At 43.8% G+C, this 27,029-nt stretch overlaps 1 protein-coding gene across 1 annotated transcript in view; it reads right to left on the bottom strand.

Moving 5' to 3' along the window:
• Window positions 1–26,632, bottom strand: part of RAB3D (RAB3D, member RAS oncogene family) — a 57,942-nt gene extending 31,310 nt beyond the window's left edge. Inside the window, exon 1 of the mRNA XM_077470384.1 lies at window positions 26,199–26,632. The gene's annotated coding sequence lies outside the window, so the exon portion shown is untranslated. The remainder of the gene's footprint in view (window positions 1–26,198) is intronic.
• Window positions 26,633–27,029: the final 397 nt, after the last annotated feature.

Raw genomic sequence — 27,029 nt, 5'->3', positions numbered from 1 at the left:
GTCAGGGACTTTTTTCCACAGCAGATTGCGTTTTGTGTGTAATAGACTTCAATGCAGCCATACCAGACATACAACTGTTGCGTTTTTTTTTTTTTTATGCCTTTTGAAGTTTTTTTTTTTTTCAATTTAAACACCCTGTGTATAGCTGGTTGTTACAGAGTGGCCACCGCATCGGAGTCAAGTCATCAGCTGTCATTTGGGTTCCCCGCTGACAGCCGAATTAAAAAAATAAATAAATTGCCGGCAAAAAATAAAAAATAAAAAAATAAAAATCGGGAAAAAAAACTGCGTAGGGTACCCTCCAATCCGTACCAGGCCCTTTGGGTCTGGTATGGATCTGGAGGGGAACCCAACAGAATTTTTTTTTTTAAATGGCGTGGGGGTCCCCCCACAATCAATACCAGACCCTTATCCATACATGCAGCCTGGCAGGTTAGGAAAGGGTGAGGGGTGCTTTGGGGCAGGGGAGGCTCTGCCCCTCCACCCCAAAGCACCGTGTCCCCATGTTGATGGGGACAAGGGCCTCTTCCCCACAACCCTGTGCTGTGGGGGTCTGTGGGTGTGGGAGCTTATTGGAATCTGGAAGCCCCCTTTAACAAGGGGGCCCCCAGATACCCCCTATGTGAATGAGTATGGCCTACCCATTCACCAAAAAAGTGTAAAAGTGAATACAGCTTTTGACAAGTTACATAGTTACATAGTTAGCAAGGATGAAAAAAAACACCAGTCCACCCAGTTCAACCTGTGGGCGCGTGTCTAAAATTGTCCCAATCCCTGTACATTGTGTTTATTTAAGATACCCATATAGCGCTGTCAATTTACGCTGCACTCCACACATACATCGCACACTCACATCGGTCCCTACCCTCAAGGAGCCCACAATCCAAGGTCCCCAACAATATACTAGGGCCAATTTTGGACAGAGGATACTTAGCCTACCAGCATGTCTTTGAAGTGTGGGAGGAAACCGGAGTACCTGGAGGAAACCAATGCAGGCACAGGGAGAACATGCAAACTCCAGGCAGGTAGTGTCATGGTTGGGATTCGAACCAGGGACCCTTTTTACTGCTAGGCGAGAGTGCTACCCACTACACCACTGTGCTGCCCCTAGTTCTGTATTAAAAATTAAAAAAACAATGTCCCCCGATATAGATCCATCGTCAATCATGAAGCCCGCCACACCGCTTGACACGAAAAAAAAAAAAAAAAGCTCCGCTCGCAACGAACGCTCCTGCGTCTGCCTTCTCTGCGTGTGACATTTCTGAAATAGCTAAGAGTCAGGACCACCCTAGCGATGTCACCTGGTAGCACTGCCCCTGTGATGTCATTGACCAGTGCATGCTGGGCCACCGACGTCACAGGGAGGTGTTTACCCCATGTTCATACGCGTGGGGGGACGGGATCTGGGGGCCCCCCCTTGTCAAAGGGGGGGCTTCCAGATTCCGATAAACCCCCCGTCCACAGACCCCCACAACCACAGCTCAGGGTTGTGGGGAAGAGGCCCTTGTTCCCATCAACATGGGGACAAAGTGCTTTGGGGTGGGGGATCAGAGCCCCTCCTGCTCCAAAGCACCCCCCATGTTGAGGGCATGTGGCCTGGTATGGTTCGGGGAGTTTGGAGTTCCCCTCCAAATCCATACCACACCCGAAGGGCCTTGTATGGTTTAGGTGGGGACCCCACGCTGTTTTTTTCTTTAAATTTGTTTTTGCTGGCAATTCAGTTTTTTTACATTCAGCTGTCAGCGGGGAACCCTAATGACAGCTGATGACTCATGGGTTATTAAGGCTGCTCTTTAGCAACCAGCTATAAAAAGTGTGTTTAAAGAGAGAGAAAAAACAAAAAGTGCATTAAACGTACATGCAAAAACACATTAAAAAATTAGGGTTTAAAAAGGTAAAACGCACAGCAAAATGTGCTGAAAAAATGCATCAAGTGCAGCCAGCATAGATGTGAATCTAGACTAAGTGTGGAACATCAAGGCAGTAATCCTGCAGAGAATCCTCATTTCTGCGTGTTGCATCTACAGTTTTGTTTCATTGTTGGTGAAGGAGTCATTGCCTTATCAAGGTGGAGGGGTGGATGGTGAAGGTCATGCTGTTTGGAGCCTTGTGCGCTTGATAGATCATCTGTACTGTAGCCATCTGTACTGTAAGGGGAGAGCATTCTAATGAAAATATTCCCATACAAGGACCCCCCCAGACTCCAACATGGAAATCGTGCAGTGCCACCCTAAGACCTCTTTGTTGGCCTGGCAAATGTAGGGTAAGAATTGAGTACTATGGGATAGATCTAGATAGACCAGACCTGTGCAACAGATGAGGGCCATTGGAATGCAAAGATGTAATCTCTGAAGATAGAAGACCATGACTCATCCAATGACACACACACTTACTCATTTATAAAGTCTTCCTCAAAGAAATCTTACATTACCGGTGCCTTGGCAAGACCCGAGGGCAAATATGACTCTTTTATACATATCTTGAAATCGTACATCGTTTTTGCAGAAAGTCAAACAAGAGTAGTACAATTTGCAGTGTTAGCTAAGGAATTTAAATCACTCAACTCATGCAATACAGAATTTTGTTTAAATAAAGATACTCTACAGCCGGGATATGCAATTAGTGGACCTCCAGCTGTTGCAGAACTACAATTCCCATGAGGCATAGTAAGACTCTGACAGCCACAAGCATGACACACAGAAGCAGAGGTATGATGGGACTTGTAGTTTTGCAACAGCTGGAGGTCTGCTAATTGCATATCCCTGCTATACAGTAACAGAGAAGGGTCATGTTCTACTTGTATGTTTTGCTGTGCACTGCAACGTGAACGATAATACTATAACTAGTCTGAAGTGCACTTTAAGCCCTTGTACACACGGTCGGAGATTCCGACAACCAAATCCGTCGGATTTTGTCTGTCGGATTTTGTCCGACGGACTTTGTCCGAAACTGTTGCATACACACGGTCGGACAAAGTTGTCGGAAAATCCGACGTGATGACGTTATTTCGTTATGACGGGACTATGTTCAGGCTAGTAGCCAATAGCTTTGGTGTAGGAATTTGATCTGAGCATGCGTGGCACTTTGTCCGATCGGAATTCTCTACACATGATCGGAGTATGTCCGATCGGAGCATTTTGTCGGAAAATATTTCCGGCAAGTTGGAAAAGTTGGTCCGACGGATATTCCGACGGAAACAGTCCGATGCAGACCACACACAGTCGGAATATCCGACAAAACGCTCCGATCGGACACATTCCGACGGAATCTATGACTGTGTGTACAAGGGCTAACAGAATGGCTAGGATATTGCGAAATCTTCCCTGAGTGGTACCTTTTAACATAAGCAATAGGTAAAGGTCTCTGTGAAGCAGCTGTAAAGGGACAGTCTTTAGCCCTAACTCTTCTGCCGGCTAGCGCCTGGGCCCAGTTGTACTGTTGATGCACATGAGAATAGCACCAGTGAAGCCCGCAGGCAGCATTAAGGCTACATCTATGGCTGTATGGTCAGTTCCTTAGAGCTCAGCCTCTCTAGCAGCAGATAGTAAATCCCCACAGCAGCAGCAACTCACCAGTCCCAGTGATATTGCAGCTCACTATCTGGTCACACACATTAGTGTTTTAGTCTAGTTCCGATTAGTCTATTTTCTGCTCTACACAATGACTCTTGGCACATCTGGACTCAGCACTTTGGATCCTGCTAAGGTCGCCATTGTGCAGCAGTGGTGGTGCACACTGGACAGCAACGTCCACTGTCCAGTATCCCTCATGGCAAGTGGAAGCTGTGCCCTGTACAACTTGAGAAAATACAGCTTTCTCCACCACCTGGAAATCTCCCTATGGGTATTGCAGTTTTGTAAGCTCTTGATTACAGAAGAGACTCTCTCCTCTGGACTACAGTTCCCACAGTGCAGAGCTGCCTGACTCAGTCTATTGAATGCTTCCTGCTCAGAACCTTCCTCCTTTTGCTGATATAGCTGTTAACCAGTCCAGCACCCCAGGGCAGCAGATGCAGCCAGAGTTTCTCCCACTCTCCATTCTTAGCCAAGCACCTAGCTACACAAAGAAGGTGTTCCAACTACTTAATTTGCATTCTGTAAAATATCAGATAAATAAAAAATGAAAGAGGCGCTGTCCCCTTGCAAAATGACAGTGTCTCTGCAAAGATCCCCACTGACCCCCTTCTACTCACCTTAACAGTATTTCTTCACAGTTCATTCTTCTTATGCTGCCACCCACAATATGGAGGAGAATGAGAATGAATGATAATGATGAGAATGATTGTGTTAGGCCTTGGATCTAGCAGCCAATTGCCAGGTTTGCTCACTGTCACATGAAATTAGGTCACCACTGCCATGTCACTGACACTTGTCATTTCAGTGCCAGCTGTGGAGGAGGAAGGAGCAGTGGACAGAGTTATATAGTCATTGTAATAGCTAATTTACTGTGCCTGTAGAGGCTGATCTACAAATCTCTCTACTTAATACAATAACCTATGAGTATTTGTTGGATTGCGGGAGGAACTTGATCACATGGACAAAACATGGGATCTCAATGCGATATTTTAGTGGGAGTCGGAATAATCTACCACATGTTCTTTATGTGTGCCATGCTTTCCCTAGTGAGGTGTCTTTCTGCAGAATGGGCCAGTACACATTTTATGGAAGAACGTAACATTGGCGGTGTTGCTCTTGCCCTGTCTGGATGACTCTCGTACTAAATTGGTAATTTTACCGTATGTTCCATCTGCCTTTGTGCATTCACTGCTTGAGAAAGGACATGAAATAGAAAGTCTTTATTTCTAGAAAGTGCTCTGATTGATCCATGGAGTGAATGTGTTGTTCACTGGGTCAGAAAGGAAATTAGTTTCCTCAATAAGGATGAATTGACATCTGTAGTATTGCCATTAGGATTTGGTGTTTTGGTGGACCTTTCTCTGGACAGCAAAGATCTCATTGGAAGAACTAGCAGCCCAAAGTGGGATACCTACCTAAGCTTTTGTGTTTGTGTTGCAGATAAAGCCCATGTAAAGTGGCTCCCTGTGAAAGTGCCAAAATACCAAAGTGGTAACTTGGCCATGTCCACCTCTGCATGCCACTGTGCAACACTAGGACTCCTTGACAGGTGACTGACAGCTAATGTTTCCAGAAGCCATTTGCGACACAACCCTCAATTAAAGCAGAACTAGAGGTAAGCAACCAAATACACAATATATGGACTGTTTGACCAGTCAAAAGATTTGTCATTCTCTTCAGCTAGTCTGGACATTTACAGTACGCACTATGCAATACAGGCCAGCCAGGCCCTTGACCACATTTTTCATCACTGCAGTTAAAGCCCATCTCCGAGCAAAGCTCTACCCCCCTCCCAGATGGCTGGAATTCAGCTTTAAAACAATATAGATTGGTCAATGACCCGCCACATCCCGTGATTGGGTAGTGAAGCTGAATATACTGGTGAGATCCCTCTACTTTCTTCTCCTATCAGCAAGCTGTTGAGGTTATACTAGCCCCACACATTAAACTCTAATTGTGCAATATCTGTACATTGTCAATTTCCCAACAAATATGAAGTGTGAGAACCAACTTGAGCCGGGTACACAAAGCTGGTTGCACGAAAAAAAAACTGTCAGCTCTGCCATTGGCTGATGAGGAGTTGGTCAGATGCTGGTTTTCCAGCATGCTCGTTTGACAGAAGCCGGCCAAACAGACAGACATACACACGGGCAGAATGTCGCCCGGTATTTTTTGTACCAGCAAATTTCTCGCAACATCCTGTGCGGGGCTTTACCAACCTATCTTATTAATACCTAATCAGGCATCATGCACAATAAGGTGGTAAATCTAAAGGGGATTATACAATCTCTAATTGATATGGACAGCTTTTTGTTGGTAGCACTGGGCTGTGTAGGTAGCACTTAGTTGGTTCACAGTACTGTACCTCCTCTGCCTGTCTAAAATTGGCCATACACTCTTCAAAGCTTGTCCAGTTCTACATGCACCTGTTAGTAGTGGCCTCCCAACAATGGCCTGAGATGCGGCCCTTTCCTTGCTTTTATCTGGCCCTTTGAGCACTATTCCATCCACTGACCCCAACAATAGGATATCATTCCTCCTACTGACACCAAACATTGGGCACTATGCCTTCCCCACTGACACTAATGATGGGGCATCAATACGCTCATTGACACCATTGATGGGGAATTATTCCTCCCACTGACACAAATGATAGGGCACCATTCCTCCCACTGACACAAATGATGGGGCATGCATTCCTCCCACTGGCACAAATGATGGGGCAACCCCCTAACACCAAAGATAGGGTCTTGTTTACTCCCACTTGCATCAATACATTTTCTACTCCCATTTGCCTAAGTCAAGCCCTCTAAAGTCTGAAGGACTGAAATCTGGCCCTTTATTTAGAAAGTTTGGGGACCCCTGATCTAAGGTACAAAACACCTCAGTAGTGGAGGAACGCCAACGTCTTAGTCACTCACTTACCCCCAGCCTGAGGCTCACCTTAAATAAAATAATGTTTGTCTACTTAATTAGCCATTATAAGTTCTTTTTTTTTTTATTAACTGTCAACATGAAAAGAGTGCACCATTCCTAACAATACACCATTATGCCTCTTTCTCCTTGCATCCAACATCAGCAACATTACATAGTCCAAACCCAATTTTACCATAAGGAAGCCAACCAGCACTTCCAGTTCCCTTACTGTGAATTCCCTTAGATTTGGATTTCCCATGGGGCCTATGGTGGGGCCGCCCTAAAGCGCATTCTTCACTTGGGCTGTAACCTCACATATTGGTACTCCGCAGGCTACATTTTCCCATCAACCTCTGCTCCAAAGTTCTTCTAGCCCCAGGTTATAAAAGGAAACACTAGCCCCATCCAAACTACCCACCCAGGGGAGGGGTGTACCTAAAAAAGGTACCAACCCCTACTTACAAACTGACCACAATTCTCTCTGATGGCTCTGTAGGGTGAAGAAACAGGCGGAGTACTATTGGTCAAACAAACAGTGACTGCATCCAATCAGATGCAGTGACTCTTCAAGTATTTTGACAGTTGGCAAGACCAGTTGTAAAACAAAATAAATTGTGTAGATGAAGGAATCTGTTATCTATATTTTATGATATCTGATATTTTATAAGCCAGCTTTAGTCCTGCTATACAGGGCATAAGAGGAGACAAAATATAAAAACTAATTGAAACACTACTTAAAAAAAACATTTGTTATCTACATTACTGTAGCAGGTTGACCCCATGCCACTCTGAAAAAATGGTGGTTTACACCAGATTTTTGAGGTTGTAAGCACATTAATAATGCAGGTGTGTGCTGCATTTACTGTATATGAGAGCCAGAGATAGAGCTGAGGGCCCCATCCTCCTGAGGGACGTCAATGTGTATGTGTATGAAGGGAGCTGTGGGTGGTGCTGGAGCACCATGGTGTCCAGGTTGGGACAAAGGAAGGCCTGAGCCTGAGAGAAAGTGCATGAGGGACAGAGAAACGGCAAACACTTGCGTCTGTGCATAAACACTGAGACATGTTTCATGGTCAAGTGGACCAACAAGGTACTAAAGTTCAGGAGGGACCCTGAAGAGGTACTTGGAGCAGTAAAGCTGCCACAAGAGAGCTAGGAATGAATGTTTTTGCAGTGATGGGGAGAACCCTTCGCGTGGGAATACATGCCTACATGAAGTTTTGATAAAATAAAAAGTAGGCAGGAAAGCCCTGAAAATTACCGTATTTATCGGCGTATAACGGGCACTTTTTTCCCCTTAAAATCAGGGGAAAATCATGGGTGCGTGTTATACGCCGATCCTCCACGATTTCTGATCGATTTTTTGGCCTTCTTGCGGCTTTCGGCCGCCTTTGGCCCTTCTCGGCGGCTTTCGGCTGGAGGCGGTCAAAAGCCGCCGAGTACGGCCGAAGGCGGCCAAGAGCCGCCGAGGATGGCCGAAAGCCGCCGAGAACTATCGGGCGCCGCCGAGATACACGGGACATCTCGGCGGCGCCATTTTTAAAAATAAAAGCCGACATCACTGAGGGGACAACTATGCACGAGGCTGCAATGATGGACAGGCTGCATGACGGACATGCTGCATGACAAGGCTGCAATGATGGACAGGCTGCATGACAAGGCTGCAAATGACACTGACAAGGCTTCAGATGGACACTGATAAGGCCGCATTGATGGGCATTTAAATGTAAGTTTTTTTTCCTTAAATTTCCCTCCTAAAAGTTTTTTCCTTAAAATTCCCTCCTAAACTTGGGGTGCGTGTTATACGCCGGCGCGTGTTATACGCCGATAAATACGGTATATCTGGCGTGGAGTAAACTCACTGTTTTGGCATTATCATTGAGCTGAGATACCCCGATGTCACATTATCTATATATTAAATGTGCATCATTTATATCTGCCAATAGCAACCATTCTTGGCCAGGTTTCCATGAAGTCCTAGAGTTCCTCCAGAGGTTCCTAGGTGCTCCTAGCTGTGGCCAACTGTCCTCACATTTATTGGCACCTTAATAGCTCCAAGACCAAAGCCATTTGTTATAGACAGCTCTAGGAACCTCATGATATTTTAGTGGTCTGTAAATGAGGGTATTCTGACCACCATTGTAAGGGGTATTTTTCCCACTGACCCCCAAAGTAAAGGGCATTTTCCCAATTAACCCAGCAGTTTTTTGTTTTGTTTTTATCAGGGGTTCCCTGAGATCTGAAAAAAAGTTTCACATTAAATTAAAACGAAATGTTCCAAATACTTACCTCCGTTCCAGTGATGTTCTGTGCTCAAGCTCCCTCGCTGGTATCAACATCTTCGCCTTAGCTTTTTCGGGGTGTGGAGTTTTCAGCCATCTTTTTTGCCTGGAAAGGGATGGATAGAACTCCCGCATACAGGAGTTGCTCTATTCCATCAACGAGTTGTGCCGACAATGTACATAGAGCTGCGCATGCGCACCTCAGTGTACAGGCTCAAGAAAACTGTCCTTAGGCAGGAAAGTTTGTTTTGTGGAAATAGAGATATATATCTATTCTACAATAAAGAGCCTGCCTGCTTTTCATTTTTAATTTTATCACGTTAGCTCCGCTTTAAATGTGCGACATCCGTGACCTCGCTGAGAGGGGTTGAGCAATGCTGGGGGTGTAACACAATAACCAATAATTGCTTAAGCAAGCCTTTTCTATTCCCGGATTTTGTACAGAAAGAAAACCTTTAACAATGATAATACCAAGGAACAATGTCTCCTTATACATCCTTATTCAGCAATGGAAAATGTTCATGAAAAAACAAGAGCGGATCATTGTGTAAATAGACCGTGACAATTGCATACAATAAAGCTCCAAAGATAACACAGCACAACCAGACCCCTCCTTATGTATCACCTGGCTGATCACTCAGCATTCAGGCACAGCAAATGTCCATACGAAATCAAACCCTGTAGGAAAAACATTTATTTAGATTTAGAGACGGTGCCTTGAAAAAGTATTTATACCCCTTGAAATTTCCCACATTTTCTCATATTACAACCAAACACGTAAATGTATTTTATTGGGATTTTATGTAATTGAGTGGGATATGCAATTAGTGGACCGCCAGCTGTTGCAAAACTACAAGTCCCATCATGCTTCTGCCTCTGGGTGTCATGCTTGTGGCTGTCAGAGTCTTGCTATGCCTCATGGGACTTGTAGTTCTGCAACAGCTGGATATCCCTAGACCAACACAAAGTGACACATAATTGTGAAGTGGAAGGAAAATGATAAATGTTGTTTAACATTTTTTACAAATAAATATGTGAAAAGTGTGGGGTACATTTGTATTCAGCCCCCCTGAGTCAATACTTTGTAGAACCGCCTTTCACTGCAATTACAGCTGCAAGTCTTTTTGGGGATGTCTTTACCAGCTTTGTACATCTAGAGAGTGACATTTTTGTCCATTCTTCTTTTCAAAATAGCTCAAACTCTGTCAGATTGGATGGAGAGGGTCTGTGAACAGCAATTTTCAAGTCTTGCCACAGATTCTCAATTGGATTTAGGTCTGGACTTTGACTGGGCCATTGTAACGCAGGAATATGCTTTGATCTAAACGATTCCATTGTAGCTCTGGCTGTATGTTTAGGGTCGTTGTCCTGCTGGAAGTTGAACCTCCGCCCCAGTCTCAAGTCTTTTGCAGACTAACAGGTTTTCCTCTAAGATTGCCCTGTATCAACTCTGACCAGCTTCTCTGTCCCTGCTGAAGAAAAGCACCCCCACAACATGATGCTGCTGCCAACATGTTTCACGGTGGGGATGGTGTGTTCAGGTTGATGTGCAGTGTTAGTTTTCCACCACGCATAGCGTTTTACTTTTAGTGTAAAAAGTTAAATTTTGGTCTCATCTGACCAGAGCACCTTCTTCCACATGGCTTCTCACAAATGGGACTTCTTATGGCTTTCTTTCAACAATGGTTTCCTTCTTGCCATTCTTCCATAAAGGGCAGATTTGTGGAGCGCACAACTAATACTTGTCCTGTGGACAGATTCTCCCACCTGAGCTGTGGATCTCTGCAGCTCCTCCAGAGTTACCATGGGCCTCTTGGCTGCTTCTCTGATTAATGCTCTCCTTGCCTGGCCTGTCAGTTTAGGTGGACAGCCATGTCTTGGTAGGTTTGCAGTTGTGCCATACTCTTTCCATTTTCGGATTATGGATTGAACAGTGCTCCGTGAGATGTTCAAAGCTTGGGATGTTTTTTTATAACCTAACCTTGCTTTAAACTTCTCCACAACGTTATCCCTGACCTGTCTGGTGTGTTCCTTGGTGTTTATGATGCTGTTTGTTCACTAAGGTTCTCTAACAAACCTCTCAGGGCTTCACAGAACAGCTGTATTTGAGATTAATTTACACACAGGTGGACTATTTACTAGTTAGGTGACTTCTGAAGAAAATTGGTTCCACTAGATTTTAGTTAGGGGTATCAGAGTAAAGGGGGCTGAATACAAATACACACCACACTTTTCACATATTTTTTTGTAAGAAAATTTGAAAATTATTCATCATTTTCCTTTCACTTCACAATTATGTGCCACTTTGTGTTGGTCTATCACATAAAATCCCAATTAAATACATTTACATTTTTAGTTGTAACATGAGAAAAGGTGGAAAATGTTAAGGGGTATGAATACATTTTCAAGGAACTGTTATTAAGAAACCTGGTCATAAAAAAAAATGGTAGTTTCCCATAGGCCTCCCGTCTGTTCCAGAACTACAGCCTCCTTTAGTGTCTCAAAGCCACTATAAATGGCCCTTGGGATGAAGATCAACCTATCCCCCCATTTCCACCAACATCACGGATGAAGTAATCTCCACTGCCGGTTATTGTTTTCAAGCAGTCATTGAACCTGCAGTTGCCTGATTACAGTGGTGCTGCCAAACAGTGACTGCATTTCATAGGATGCAGCCACTGTTTGGGCGATCATTTTCCACAAAGCTTAGTCAATTTTTTTTTAAAGACTTTTGACAAGCCATATTGTACCGACAGAGCCACGCACAGCTCAAATTTCGACTGATTCAGCAGGAATTGGCTGAACATTGAGCCCCCTATGTGGGCATTAAGGCATTTGACACTTCTAGGAGTGTCAGATTGCTATGTCCCTTGCTATGCACTGTTGTTCCTTCCTACCATCCCTATGTCACACTTGAGTCCTGTTGTGACATTGGTGTTGGTGAATGAACCGTGGTGCATGGCAGGGGACACAGGCACTTGATAATGCTGATAGTGTCAAATAGTGATGAGACTGATGGAGGCAGCAGCAGCTTCAGAGTAATACACACAGGTGCCGAAGATGAGGGTATTTTTGCTAGGAGGGGGAGGGAGAAGATGATTTGTGCTAGAAGGGGATTGGGGGGACAGGATTTATACTGGGAGAAGGAAATGCAGGGGCTGCAGTGGTATACTATTTTAGGAGGCACATTTTTTTTTCTTTTGGGGGAATTTGGGGGGGGGGTGTGTTCTAGGTGGGGAGATTTGGGCAAATTTGTGTTGGGGGGGGGGATTGGCATTAGGGAGTAGAATTTGGGTGGAGGATTTGTGCTAGGAGGGGGATTGGGGCGGGACTTATGCTGGGAGGTATAATTCGAGGGTTGAATATTTGAGCTGGGAGCAGGGGATTTGTACTGGAAGAGGAGGCTAGAACCTGGACTCACGGCGCAGGCGTCGTTCATCTTCGGATATTTTCGGAATCTGTGTGTCCTGTGTACTGCGCTGACGGTGATTCCTCAACAAATCACAGTCAGCTCCCCAATCCAAGATGGCGGCACTGTGCACCCTCAGTGGTGACAAGAATCAGCTGCGGGAAGACCGCTCTGAACTCAATGGACTGGCAAGTCTCTGATTTTTTAAAGTCAGCAGCTACAGTAATTGTAGCTTTCAGCCACACCATTGCTCTGGACCAGTAGCCAGATAGTGACAATGGTGGACCACTCAAGAAGAATGTGTGTCGGTACGGCCACATGCAGCCTCCACTAGGAGTGTGTGTGACACGGTGACAACACAGACGTGCAATTGGGAGACAGTTGTCACAGGAAGTGCCTAAACAACGACATTTATTACGGGATCACCAGGTATTCTTTTAATAAAAGGTGCAGAAAAGGGTTGCCGGCATCGGTACCGATACTAAGCATGTGCACAAGTATAGGTACTTGTTCAAATGCTCCGATACCTGAAACTGATACTTTCAGGCTCAGGTTCTTTCAGCTGTCAGCGATATTCCCCCGCTGACAGCTAAAATGTAAAAAAAAAATAAAAAAAAAAATAAAAAAAAAATTCCAGAAATTAATGGTTGTTATTATTATTAATTTGCAGGATTTATATAGCGCCAACAGTACAATACAAAATAAAGACAAACATTACAGCTACAATACAATTTGGTACAAGAGAAATCCGATGTCTCCGGTTGGGGGGGGTCAGTCCTTGGAGCTAGTTAACCGTCAAGTAAGTATGGGGACTTTTGGATCAGGCCTCCTGCTTTTTGTCCAACCATAAACTCATATTCTATGCTATATGTCATTTATATTTTGTCTTTATAGACATCTTATATACACATCAACTCCTGAAGAAGCGGGTAGAGCGTGCGAAACACGTCGAGTTACAGATGTATATGTATAATTTGTACTACCACTAGAGCATATTACTATGGTTATGTTTGGAAGTCATTTGGACCATACTGTTTTATGAGTTTGCTATCCATGTTCATGTCTATTTTTTATGATGATCATTATATATTTTCAAATACATTTTTGAGATATTATATACTTAGTTCACTTGTCTTGACCATTATGATCACCTCACTTAAAGTCCCACAGGCTATTGTTTGCTTTTACTGTATGCAAAATTTTAGGGATGGAGGTGCATCATGAAAAAAGGAAGTTTTCAGGCCATTTCTCCTTTGCAAGAGAAATCAGAGGGCCCTGCTGTTAACAACCGATGACTCATTCAGCTGACAGTGGGGTTCTCCTGTTGACAGCTGAAGTGTAAACAAAGTCCTGGCAATTGGAAGTGTCAAAAAAACAAACAAAAAAAAGACAACATTGCTCAGCCGCTGAAACAGATAGATAAAAAGAAACATTGTTTTCATGTTGTATCTTTCTGTTCATTCATCTACAGATCAAAGGGATACATTTCATCTGCAGATGAAGTCAGTTTAAAGCATTCGGCCAAGTAAAAAAAAAAAAAAAAAAAAAATTATTTTTGTAATTAAATGTTCCTCTGAGTCTTGGCACACGTGTTACCATTGACCTTATGGTGAGGATCATTCACATAGTTGACTTCATGTCATTTGCTTCCCTGCTTTGCCGCATGTTGTGCCGCCTCAGCTCCCGTGCCAGACCCTTCCTATCACCTCATCTGTGAGTGTGGGTGGTTGATTCAAGCATATTCCGTTTATTTCTATTTTTATTCTTTATATACAAGACTGACTCATTGTTTGGTATAATACACTCGTTTTATAGACATCCAATTTACATCAGCTCCTGATGAGTGGCAAGACAGCCACGAAACGCGTCGAGCTTCAGATGTCAAAAATTCTATAATCATGCCGTTTTGTAATATGTTCTGTATATAAAGTTTTACCCAATTTACTTGAATATTATCGTCTATCTGCAATATGCCAATGTATGAATCAATTACTCATGAAGGGAGATGCAATATGTACCACTGCCTTTTATGCCTCTTACTGTGTAATATTTAATAAATTCAACATTATCAGATTTATATAGCTAATCTTTGCCTCCAAATCTGCACGCATCATGTAAAGTCCCAACTTCTCCTTTGCTATGTTCCTCTGTTTAACCCCTTATTACCACTTAATTTCCTTTAGCCACTTAAGCTCCGGAAGATTTACCCCCCCATGACCAGGCCATTTTTTGCAATACGGCCCCGCATTGTTTTAACTGACAATTGCGCGGTCGTTCAACGCTGTACCCAAATAAAATTGATGTCATTTTTTCCCACAAATAGATCTTTTTTTTGGTGGTATTTGATCACCTCTGCGGTTTTTATTTTTTGAGCTATAAACAAAAAAAGAGCGAAATTTTGAACAAATAAAACAATAATTTTTTACTTTCTGCTATAAACATATTCAATAAAAAAAATGGAAAAAAAATAAAAATGTATTAATCAGTTTAGGCCAATATTTATTCTGCTACATGTTTTTGGTAAAAAAATAAAAATAAAAAATAAAAATCCCACTAAGCATACACTGAGTGGTTTGCGCAAAAGTTAGTGTTTACAAACTATGGGATATATTTATGGACTTTTTTCTTTACTAGTAATCGCAGCGATCAGTGATTTTTGGCGGGACTGCAATGTTTGGACACTTGACACTTTTTTGGGGACCAGTGACACTAATACAGTAATCAGTGCTAAAAATAAATAAACAAAAAAGCACTGTCACTGTACTAATGACACTGGCAGGAAAGGGGTTAACATCAGGGGGCGATCAAATGGTTAAATGTGCTCCTGGGGAGTGATTTCTAACTATGGGGGGTGTGCTTTAACTGGGGGAAGACTGAGAACCGTGTTCCTGCTTAGCAGAAACACAAGATTTCCATCTTCTCCTCTCACAGAACGATGGTCTGCCTTGTTTACATAGGCAGACCGCTGTTCTGCCCACTCCTAAAAGCGATCGCGGGCTGCCGGTGAACATCAGGTCCTCCGGAACCGCTGATTGGCTCCTTCTGTGTCCAATCACAGTAGGAGCGGGTCCCCAGTGGTGTGGAACCAGTGTAGGAAATCACATACAGGTACGTGATTTCATGCAGGAGGGACGCCCTGCCACAGTATGTCTGCGTAGGGCGATCCAGAAGAGGTTAATCAGCCTTAATTATCTCTCTTATTGTCCTTCTCCATTTAATTATTTTCTGGCTATTTTTTATTTATTTTTTTTGTTCACTTCTACTTTATAAACTGTTAATAAATAAAACTTTTTTTGTTTGTTTGCTTTATTCGTTAATATTTTTACACCTTTAACATATATTTACATGTTTCACATTAAAAAAAGTGCAATATGAAAAAAAATATGTATTTAATTTGTAAACAACGTCACAATGCTATCAGTGTTAACAGCTGAAGTGTAAACAAAAAAGTTGCCAGTAGGTATCAGCGAGAACAAAAAAGAAAAAATATCGGTACTCGTAGTTGCTGTAATAAAAATAGTATCTGTGCAGCCTTGGGTGCGATTTTCAACAGCGGCTTTTGAACTTACATGTCATATCCCTACATTCGATTTTAGATCTAATTTAACCACTTGCCGACCAGCCACCGTCATTATACTGCGGCAGGCCGGCCCATTCCCATTATTTGCCGTAGCTGTACATCGGCTCTTTTAAGAGCTATAGCAGGCACCTGCGCCTGCTACACGGCAGGGGAGCCGATGCGCTTGGACAGTGGCCGCAATGTCTGCTGGCCACCCGCGATCGCTCCACAGAGAGCCAGAATGGGAATCTGTAAATATGTAAAGAAACAGATCCCCGTTCTGTCAGGAGAGTAGAGAGGAGGAACAGATCACTAGGAACAGAGGGGAGTCTGTTACTAGTGATCAGGAACAGCGATCTCTCTCCTCCTCCAGTCAGTCCACTCCCCCCAGTTAGAAACACCTCCAAGGGAACACATTTAACCCCTTGATCAACAGTAGTGTTAACCCCTTCCCTGTCAGTGACATTTATACAGTAATCACTGTATAAATGTCAGTGGTCTCAAAAAAGTGTCAAAAGTGTCTGATTTGTCCGCCGCAATGTCGCAGTCCCACTAAAAATAAAATAATTAATTAATTAATTAATCGCTGATCGCCGCCATTTTTTTAGACGCTATAACTTTTGCGCAAACGAATTAATATACGCTTATTGCAAAAAAAAAATTTACCGACAATATTTAGAAGAATACATATTGGCCTAAACTTATGAAAACATTTTTTTTAAAGATATTTATTTATAGCAAAAAGTTAAAATATATTTTTTTTTTTTTCTAAATTGTCGCTCTTTTTTGGTTTATAGCGCAAAAAATAAAAAATAAAAATCTGCAGAGGTGATCAAATACCACCAAAAGAAAGCTCAATTTGAGGGGGGACGTCAATTTTGTTTGGTTACAGCGTTGCATGACCGCGCAAATTGTCAGTTAAAGCGACACAGTGCCGTATCGCAAAAAATGGCCTGGTCATTAAGGGGGAAAATCCTCCAGTTCTCAAGTGGTTAAAACTTAAATGTTAGGATTGTAAAGGCTGCACGAGTCGCACAAACACGGGAGCAAATGGAACCGTTTACAATAGAAATGGAGGAGGCTGACAGATGGAGTAGATAACCAGCCTACAAGGAAAGGTTTCCATTAGTGTGACCATCTGTCCCTTATCAGCAGGGACACCTCTTATTTTTTATAAAATCATTATCCCCGGTTCTCCTCATTCCACAGTTCTCAAATATAACAAAATATCAGCTATGGGATGTGGGCAGAAAATCCGGCACAAACCATTGTATTAAAAAGATAACATAAATTTAAAGTAATCCTCCGCAGTCTATGTGCACCCCTACAACACAACAGTGTCTGCGATGATTCACAATTACATATTTTTTTAGATTTATACAATAATAAATAATTATTAAAATAAACAATTAATAATAGTTATTATACTAATAATTTACATTTATTAAATTTTATATTTTTATACATTTTTATCTAATTTCAGATATAGTTTTTAAAGCCCATTTACACTTGCACATGTTGAAATGCACTAAAATTGATAATAAAAATAGTGCCGGGTACTGTCTCAGCGCTGCAGTGCAGTGCATTCTAATGAGTGGGGAGGCCCCATGGACATCGATGGCAAGGCATCAGAATGTATGCTGCATGCATTTTGATGCGTTTGGCAACAGATATTAACAATCTGTGGTCAATGGCTGTTAAAGAATATTGTCAACCAAACATTTCATATTCCTGATATGTGCCTGCTGTACCATGCATGCAGGGCTGGGACAAGGGGCCGGCAGAAGGTATGGCTGTCCTTGGCGCAGGGTGTTTTGTAGGGATGGGGGAGCCACAAGTTCCTTATACTATAAGGCTGACAGGAGTAGTGACAGCTGCATCACTACTTCTGTCAGCCCAGAGCAGGGCCGTCTTTAAGGCAGGGCAAAAGGGGCAGCTGCCCTGGGCCCTGTCATTGTTGTGGGGCCCAAAGCAGCTCCCTCATACTTGCCAACTAACCCAGTTTACATTTCCTTGTCCATTGAGGTTTTAGTCCTGTGCTGTGTCCTGATATCTCAGTGTGAGGTGCTGCTACTAATGCTGCCCAGTTCTGACCTATTGTTGTGTACAGATGACTCACCTGCAGACACTGTGTTTACATGTAAATACTCGGCATTCATATGTAAATATCAGTGACATGCATATGTAAATAGCTGAGGCCAATGCCACTGATATGTAAATAAATGCAGCACTCATATGTATATCATGCCCCCCTGCAGTGAGGAGATGATTTGCTGTAACCTATAGCAACCAGTGAGCAGTATTACTGTACAGTAATCTCTAGCAGCCAATCAACAAGCAGGAATTATGTGCTGTAACCTCTAGCAACTGATCAGTGAGCCTTAAGGAGTGCTCTAACCTCTAGCATCCAGTCAGTAAGCAGTAATGATATGCTGTAACCTCTGGCAACCAATCGCAATCGCTGCCTGATCTGATACAGTAAACTGATTTTAAGTCTAGCTGCTATTTATTGTATGTCTCAGAGAAGGTGGAGAGTGAAATTGCATGGGGGGAGGGGGGCCCTAAGAAAAATTTTGCCCAGGGCCCAATCAATATTAAAGACGGCCCTGGCCCAGCGTTGGAAGCAGCAAGGGGAGCAGGAGAGAGCCAGGAGGAGGTGCGGGCTGTGTTCTCTCTCCCTCCTTCTCATAAGCTTGCACATAATGAAGGGGGGGGGGGCACAAATTGTCACACTGGGCACTGGCTGATCTTGTGCCAGCACTGCATGAGATAGGGTTGCCACCTGTTCGGGATTCACCCGGACAGTTCGGGTTTTGAATCATGTGTCCACCTGAAATCTGGACACAAAAATCAGACAGAAATGTAGCTCAGGACAGTGCCTGATAGGAGGGTGAGGGGGCACTATGCACGCCACATAACTATTTTCTTTGGAGCGCCCAAAAGGTGTCTTTTACAATCCTATAGGTATGCTAAAAAAAAAAAAAATTGTTGTGCGCTGCTAAAGTGTTTGGGTTCGGCTTGAAGAAAAAGTGGCAACCTTAGTATGAGACAGTATCCTATTCTCTTTGTATTGCTTACTTTGTGTGAAATATTGTAATTTCAGCCAGTCCCTCTGCTGTCCTATTAAAAACTGACCACACTAGGCATGTTAGAACTGTGTGGTCAGTTCTCTAGCTGTGCTGCTTTCCTCCAATGATCAGACTTGTCCTGACACCCCCCTCCCTGGCAGAGCCTTTCACTGGGAAGATCAGTGTGCTGCTCTACCTTTTTCTACCTTTTTAGAAATGTATGAATCTGAGAACAGAGGGAAATCAGTTAATAAATAAAAAAGGGGGAAAAATAAGTATTAATTTTTTTTTATATCTATACATAAATGTTTTACCTTTCATTTCTATTTTAAAGCATTAGTAAACTGCTGTGTGTGTTTTCTTTTTTTGCAATCTGCAAGGTAAAGCTATAATGTGCTAGTATGCATCGCATACTAGCACATTATGTGAAACTTACCTGAAAACGAAGCCCTCCAGTGCTGCGCTGTCACCGCTGAGAGGGCTGTCACTTACGGCACAGGACTCTGAAAAAACGACCCGGGTGGACGTTCCTTCAGAGCGCATGCAGCGGTGATGTCACCGGCTGAATGTACAGTAAATATCTCCTAAACAGTGCAAGGCTTACCTATAGGTGAAAGTCAAAGATGGGAGTTACTCTCACTTTAAACTGAATGGGTTGTTTTACAAGGTGAAGGTTTACATATACTTGAACTCTATCCACATCTAACTTTAAAAACACATTGGAAATGAGGATCAACATGTGTTAATAACGAATGTCGACGCAAAAAGGAAACGCACAATGGCGTATTTCATCGCACTACAAAAAGACCACACCTCTTTGCACACAAAAATCTAAATGGACTGTAATGTTCATTGCATGTATTCCATACCTCCCAATATTTTGAGACGGGAATGAGGGACACCCACTAACAAACATATCTAGGCTTAGGACACGCCCCCGCCACACCCCTTTAAAGGAGAATTAACCAAAATAAAAAAAGTTAGTTAAATCCACAAGGACTTTTTTTTACCACTACTATTCCTTTATATTGGCTTTTAAAATGTACAAATGCAGCAATTTAGAAATCAGATGAAAGGTTTAGCACTGGGAAACACTTTTTGAAAGATAAAAAGTGCATTTTATATACAACTATATAGATCAGACCAAAATGAAGGACAAATGAGGAGGAACGATGGGACAGAGGGACATTGCTCCAAATCAGGGACAGTCCCTTGAAATCAAAATATTCTAAAGCCTAGTACACACGGGCCGAATGTTGGGCGGCATTGGCCGGTTAAATAGAAACCGGCCCGACATTCGGCCCATGTGTACTGGACTCGGTCCGACAGGAGGTCCGCCAATGGCTGAGAGTGCTGACCGGAGTGCTCCCCCTGTCAGAACACAATAGAACAGCAGGGGAGATCGTTGTACTAACATTGGATAGTTAGTACAGCAGCTCCTCCTGAAGTCAGTTTTTTTTGGTTCAACCCAGCAAAAAACGACTAGTGTGTACCAGGCTTAAGTCTGTGTTTCTCAACCAGGGACCAGTGAAGCCCTGGTGTGTCATCTGGGACTGTCAAGGGGGCCACACGTGTCTGGCATTTTTGCACAGGGTCATGCGTATCCATGGGGCAGGCAGGCTGGCATGAAGCTAGTACAGGGTGGGCAGCCCCAGCTTCAGGACTGGATAGAATTTCAGAGAGGCCCGAAGCAACAAAAAAAAAAAAATAGGCGAAGGGCAGGCATGACTAGGCAAGCAGGGTAGCACAGCAGTTAGTGGATTAATGGTAAAGTGGTCAGGGGTAAGTAAGGGGCTGTAGGCATTGATTGGTGTAGGTAATGCTAGGAAGGAGCAAGGACTGTGGGTTTTCTTGGGGGGGGGGGTGTCAGAACACAATAGAAGAGCAGGGGAGATAGCTGTACTAACGTTGGATAGTTAGTATAGCGGCTCCTCCTGAGCCGTCAAGGTTTTTGTCATTCAGGCCTGCTGGGTTGAACGAAAAAAAAAAAACTACTAGTGTCTACCGGGCTTAATTAAAGGTAAATTAAAAGTCAGTAGCTACAGTATTTGTGGACACTTACTATAATATAATATATGGACACTTACCTGTCCAGGGAGCCTGCAATGTTGGCACACCAGCCGATTTTCAGATCAACTCTCGGGTGCTGCCGCCGCCATTTCTGGAAAGGGAAACTGGCAGTGAAGCCTTTCAGCTTCACATCCGGTTCCCTACCGCGCATGCACAAAGCCGCCGCACTTTTTAACTGGCACCAGCGGCGGAGGAAGGAGGAGGGGGGGGCCAAACTTCCTGAGGGATGGTGCCACGGGGGAGGAAGCAGATAAGTGGAGGTTCCACTTTTGGGTGGAACTCCACTTTAAGTCAGCGTTTCTCAACCCGTTTCTCATACCTCCCATATTGAGATGGGAATGAGGGACACCTCATCAGCAAAAGTATGCAGGCATAGGACACACCCCTGGCCACGCCCCCTTAAAGGAGTATTGTACAAGAATAACAAGATTGGTTAAACCCACAAGTGCTTTTTTTTTACCACTACTATTCCTTTATTTTTGGCGTTTGGAATTTACAAATGGAGCAATTTAGAAACCAGATGAAAGGTTTAGCTCTGTAAAACACTGATAGATAAAAAGTGTATTTTATATACAACTATATAGATCAGACCAAAATGAGGGACAAATAAGGAGGAAAGAGGGACAGAGGGACAAATCAGGGACAGTCCCTCGAAATCAGGGACAGTTGAGACCTATGGCACAGGGTCACGAATATCCAAGGTGTAGGCAGGTTGGCATGAAGCTAGTACAGGGTGGGCAGCTCCAGCTTCAGAACTTGATGGAACGTCCTAATGTCTGCTGCCTTGGCCATGCTATAGTGAAGCTCAGAAGGTAGGACTCTCTTGTGAAATGGTGGTGGGGGGACCAAGCCTCGTCCTTCTACCTGTTGTAAAGAGCATTAGGCCCCTTTCACATGGGCGTTCCAATTAGGATCACCTGTCAGTTTTTCAGGCAGACCTGATCAGAAGGTCCATGGAGCCCTATGGACAGGAGGATGTTGTGTCTGTTTACACCCGCCTACCTTCAGGTCTGTCCCGGTCTGATATAAAAAAAAAAAAAAGGGAGAAGGTCTCCGCTCTTTTTCCGTTTTTGCAGACCGGTTTGGAGGTAGCCTGATGGAGGCCCAAAGAGCTGACAGGGGTCCATTCTGCAGAAACTGGACAGGAACAGATGTGACGTCCTTCCTGGTCATCTCTTATCAGCAGGGGATAAGCTCACAGGAAAAAAAAAAAGCCTTAATAAGAACTCATCTTGAATATGCAGTTCAGTTCACCTGAAGCTCCGCTGTTCCCCAATTGGATAAAATAACAGATTTCACTCAAGTCTTTTAATATCTAAATTAACGTTACAATGCAAGAACACATTTATAGACATGCTGAACTTTATTCTGCAGCATCCAGGCACGCCACAGTATTGCAGCTTTTATGCGACTCCCTAAAAATGTGCCAGAAATGTAAATGCAATGATTTACCACTGCTGATTGTTCAGCAACGCCAGCACGAACTTAGGCAGTGAAAGGGATTTCTGCAGTGTCACCGCTCAGCACCATTGTTTTTCCTCATAGGTGGCAGATCTCATTTGAGATACAAGAGGCGATCTACAGAACGTGGGAGGTAGATCCATCAGTCAGATATGGCACCCCAACCCAGCCTGTTCTAGCGCATTCTATTATATGCATAGGCGGACAGCCAGACAATATATAAACAGCTCTTTATCTTTACAGCCTCCCACTATCTGTTTCAGCCACCGTGTATCAGTCTGCAATCAATGTGCAGGATCCACAGCTGGACATAGATAGCAGAAAAATCAATACCTAAGCATCTTTCTTCATAGGCCCTATAGTTGTTTAGCCCCGATGCACAAGTCTGTGGCTGGAGGGCACAGGTGCTCTGTGCAGCCCTGGTACCCGCAGCCTGTCAAACTCTTATGTGAGTCTGACGGGTTTTGCCACTGGATGGGGCTGGGTGTTTTGTGCCCAGGGAAGAATGCCCAGATTGCAGACTGCTGGCATTCTAGGCATTCATCCCTGAGCGCATACTGGCCAAAACGTACATACAGCTAGGTACATAAACTACAACTATAATAAACTAAAAATATCAACCTTAATAAGAAGAATACCCTAAGATGTTAAGTATACAACGTCGCCCTTACCTTACTACAGTGTTTTCCACTACAGGCTTGGCTTTCATCCGATTCCTGCAGAGGTGGCCAAAATTCGACCCATGGGTGACACCACACCTGGCTCAACCAAAGTCAATTAAAAATCAACCAAGCAGGGTAGAAATTTATTGACCAAATAGTGATTGACCAAATCAGATGCAGCCACTGTTCACGTTTTTTGGTGGCCGTAGCTGCCTGAATACAATAGCCAGCAGGGAAGATTCCTCCATTCAAGCTTTTAGTGTGGATAGGGGAGTTGCGAGCTGGAGGAGAGACTATCGAGCCATGTAAAAGCTTTACAAAGGGCTGAGGACCTTCACCCCACCATCAGGTGACAAAGAACCAATGTTGTCACAATTCCCTATGCTTGGAAGTATTGGGTGAGTCAAATCACTTATCCAGTTATATAGAGCAGGAGGGGAGTGAAGGGAAAGTATAAACTGCTGAATTTTTCTGCCACTAACGTGAACCTGTTACTTTGAGCTCTATGAGCAAAGCACAGGCTAGGTTAAGAAAAAGAAAATGGACCAACAAAAGCCATTCCTTTTTACCCCAGTGGCCAATCATCCATCCAGAATCTCAGATCTATAGAAGAGATATAGCCTAATATTTAGGAGCAATTTATTTTAAATTGGCGGGCAGCATAGTGGTTTAGTGATTAGAACTTAAGCCTGGGGTTCATGGTTTTAGGACACTATCTGATGGAGTTTTCTTGTTCCACTGTGTACATGTAGGTTTCATCCAGGTAGTCCAGTTACTTCCCACAGCCACACTCCAAAGTCATGCAGGTAGGTTAATTGGTTCCTGTCTAAATCAGCCTTAGTATGAGTGTACAAATTAGCTCTGCAGGTATCAACATGTTACACGCTGGTCCCAAACCTGAGCAACTGGGGAGGATAGACCTGACAACCTACCTTGTAAAAATATCACCAAAGTTCTATGGAAAAGGCTTAAGTGTAACAGAAATGGTGCCCAGAGAGCTGGCCCATTCATTAAGAGTTGGCTACAAATGAACATATATACACATTTTCCAATCGGTACATAGACGTTTCTGGCTTGCTAACCATTGTGGATGCCGGCATGGTTCCACAGCGTAGGATTCTAGATGAAAACGATGTAAAGATCTACTGGGCTTGTATTATAGAGCAGAGCTTTTAGGTTCCTTTTGGCCCCCGATCATAGTCGGACTGGTTTTCCACAAAAAGATGACAAATCATCATGATAAAAAGGAGTCAGGTAAGTTGAAAGAGGTCTAAAAAAAAAAATGTTGAATCCACAGAGGTGCCATCGTTGGGAGGTTTAATGGATTGGAGTCATCTTGGTTAATCCAACATTGAATAGCTTTATTACACCAAAAAAAGTTTTGTGGCTTTAAGTTGCCACTTCCTCAGTCCAAGGTGATACACTGATATTTAATCATCCCCGGTCTGTCTGCTCTCAGGGTGAGTTGGTGCCAGTTTTGATGTTCGGTTAACCAAGATGACTCCAATCCGTTCCTAAACACATGATAGCGGGCCCCTCCGTTGATCGGACCTCTGACTGGCTTTATTATAGGGCTTTCTACTCAACTGATTCAGCACCCACCTGAGAAACCTGCTTAGGAAACAGAATTGGGACCTCCATGACATCAAGAGCCACCTTTGCCACCCTGCGTGGAGTCAGGTTTTTCTCCACCTGCATTCAGGTTGTGTGTATCTTAGGTTTGCCACCTCATCCCTTCAAACATGAACACATAATTATTACACAGGTTCTCAGGATAATTTAATGCAGATAAGGAACCAAGGGAGTTTTTATTACCAACTTAATTAGCCACAGAACTTGTGTAAATAATATGTGTTCAGTTTTAAAGGGATGAGGTGGCAACCCTAGTGTATCTACTCTTTTTGGGTCAACCCAACCTCAGCGGACATAAGTCATTTTCCTTCTCTATCAATTTTTTTTGTTTTGTTGAGGTTTTAATCTTATTTTGAGTCACCCACTACACTACAAGAGCTCTCCCTACTCTCCCTCTTTTCTTCTTCGGTGGACACCCCGAGTCACCCCATAGGTCTACAACCAGCCTTTTGTGGTTGAACCCTGAGGACCCCCTGCGAGCACCGCAACCTAAAATTCTATCATAAAAGGAGTGTATTTAATCTACGAAAAACTGAAACTGCTGAAAGAGTGTGGCAAAACTGTGCTTGTTGTGGGTGCCTGGCTTTTGTCTGGAAGGATCTAATCATAGGACCCTGTAGACACGGCACCGATGAGGCTCCCATCCAGTGCTCAAGGCTGGTGTGTGTCCCACAAGCAATGCTAGTTCCAAGATAAAGCTAAGCAACCCATCCATCCCACCTCATTCAATGGGCTGTGAAGTACCAAGAGTGGAGGGGGTTTGCACCTTACAGGCGGCTGGTGGAAAACCCCTTTAAGGCAGATAAATGCAGACAGATATCACATGATACGTTCTACCGCATGATAATGAACGGTGAAAATGCTCCAATGATTCTCAGCTTCTCCAGCAATAAGGGGGGAAAATGTTATGATCTTCTGTATTTTGCTGACAAAGCAGATCTAAACAGAGAAAAGCAGTACCACCTCATGGGCAGTAACGGGGCGATCGCCCACTGTGCGCTGAATAGCGAATATCCATCCCCGGTGCATAGAGGTGTCCCGTTTCTCAATTTTAATTTCTGAATGATCAATCCTCTGCATGTGTGATGGGACAGCTTTAGATCAGACATGGATTGCGTTTCCTATAATATGGGACAATGACAAGCACTTTTTTATTTTTTTTTATAGCAAAACTCCTCCGTGTTATTCTTAGAATTATGCAAGCTTATAAATCTCTGTCCGATGTGTTTGGGAAAATAGAGATGAAGAAAAGCCAGGTTGGCTGGGGTTTAAGTTGGCAGACCAATTGATCAGGGCGGCCAATGGATAAAGGACGATCGTTTTCTTACATCTGATGAAAGATCAGATGGGGAACAGCTGGCCATACACCTGTATGCAGGAAGCAGCCGTATGATTCAATACACACCCACATGTAAGGAGACGTGTACCTGGAGGTGACGGAGGAGCTGCTGGACAATGGGCTCCGCTGATATCCATATATATTTATATACTGTATATACACACACACACATATATATATATATATACAAACTTTAGAAAATGGTAAAGCTGATAATGATATTACCTTGTCCTGCAGGGTCCGGGAGGTACGGGAGGGATTCTCGCCTTCCTTAGCACTGACACTTCTTAGCGTCCTGTCACCGCGTTGTATCCGTGCGTCTATGCCTGTCGCAGCCCCTTTCGCCTGTCAGCGCCGTGTCACTTTTGTCACCGGCTTTTCCCCAACAGCTGTCTCCTGTCTGCCCTGTTCCCTCCCGGATCTGTCTGTTTGCAGGTAGCTCTCTCCCTCTCTAAACTGAGGTGTGTCTCCTTCCCCTGCAGTCTCCCTCCCTCTCTGGCAGCACACACTCTCACCTCCTCCCTCCTCAGCTCTCTCCCTGCAGGGCTGGCCCTTCCTGTCCCTGGCCAGCCTATCCCCTCCTCAGTCCCTGTGTCCTGCCTGTGTGCAAACCATCCACCCTACTACTACTACTACCATCCTACTCATTATCTCTGATGCTGACCATCCTAACACGACTCTTCTCTAATGAGCCTCACACACACTGTGCACTGACACAGGGGAACATGGGATCAGCTCCCCCTCCTCCTGTGTGTACATGTCAGTGTGTGTGTGCAAGAAGAGTGTGTGCTATACTGTGTGTGTGTGTGCGAGAGAAGTGTGTACTGTACTGTGTGTACACATGTCATAGCGTGTGCAAGAGGAGCGTGTACTGTACTGTGGGTGCATGTTACGGTGTGTGCAAGAGGAGTGTGTACTGTACATGGTGTGTGCAAGAGGAGCGTGTACTGTACTGTGTGTACAAGTCATGGTGTGTGCAAGAGAAGTGTGTACTGTACTGTGTGTACAAGTCATGGTGTGTGCAAGAGGAGTGTGTACTGTACTGTGTGTACAAGT

Source organism: Lithobates pipiens, unplaced genomic scaffold (genome assembly GCF_037356315.1).
Source record: "Lithobates pipiens isolate NorthernLeopardFrog02 unplaced genomic scaffold, aLitPip1_a1.2 Scaffold_8, whole genome shotgun sequence".
NCBI classification, from domain to species: Eukaryota; Metazoa; Chordata; class Amphibia; order Anura; family Ranidae; genus Lithobates; species Lithobates pipiens.
This window is presented reverse-complemented; position numbering and strand designations above follow the sequence as displayed.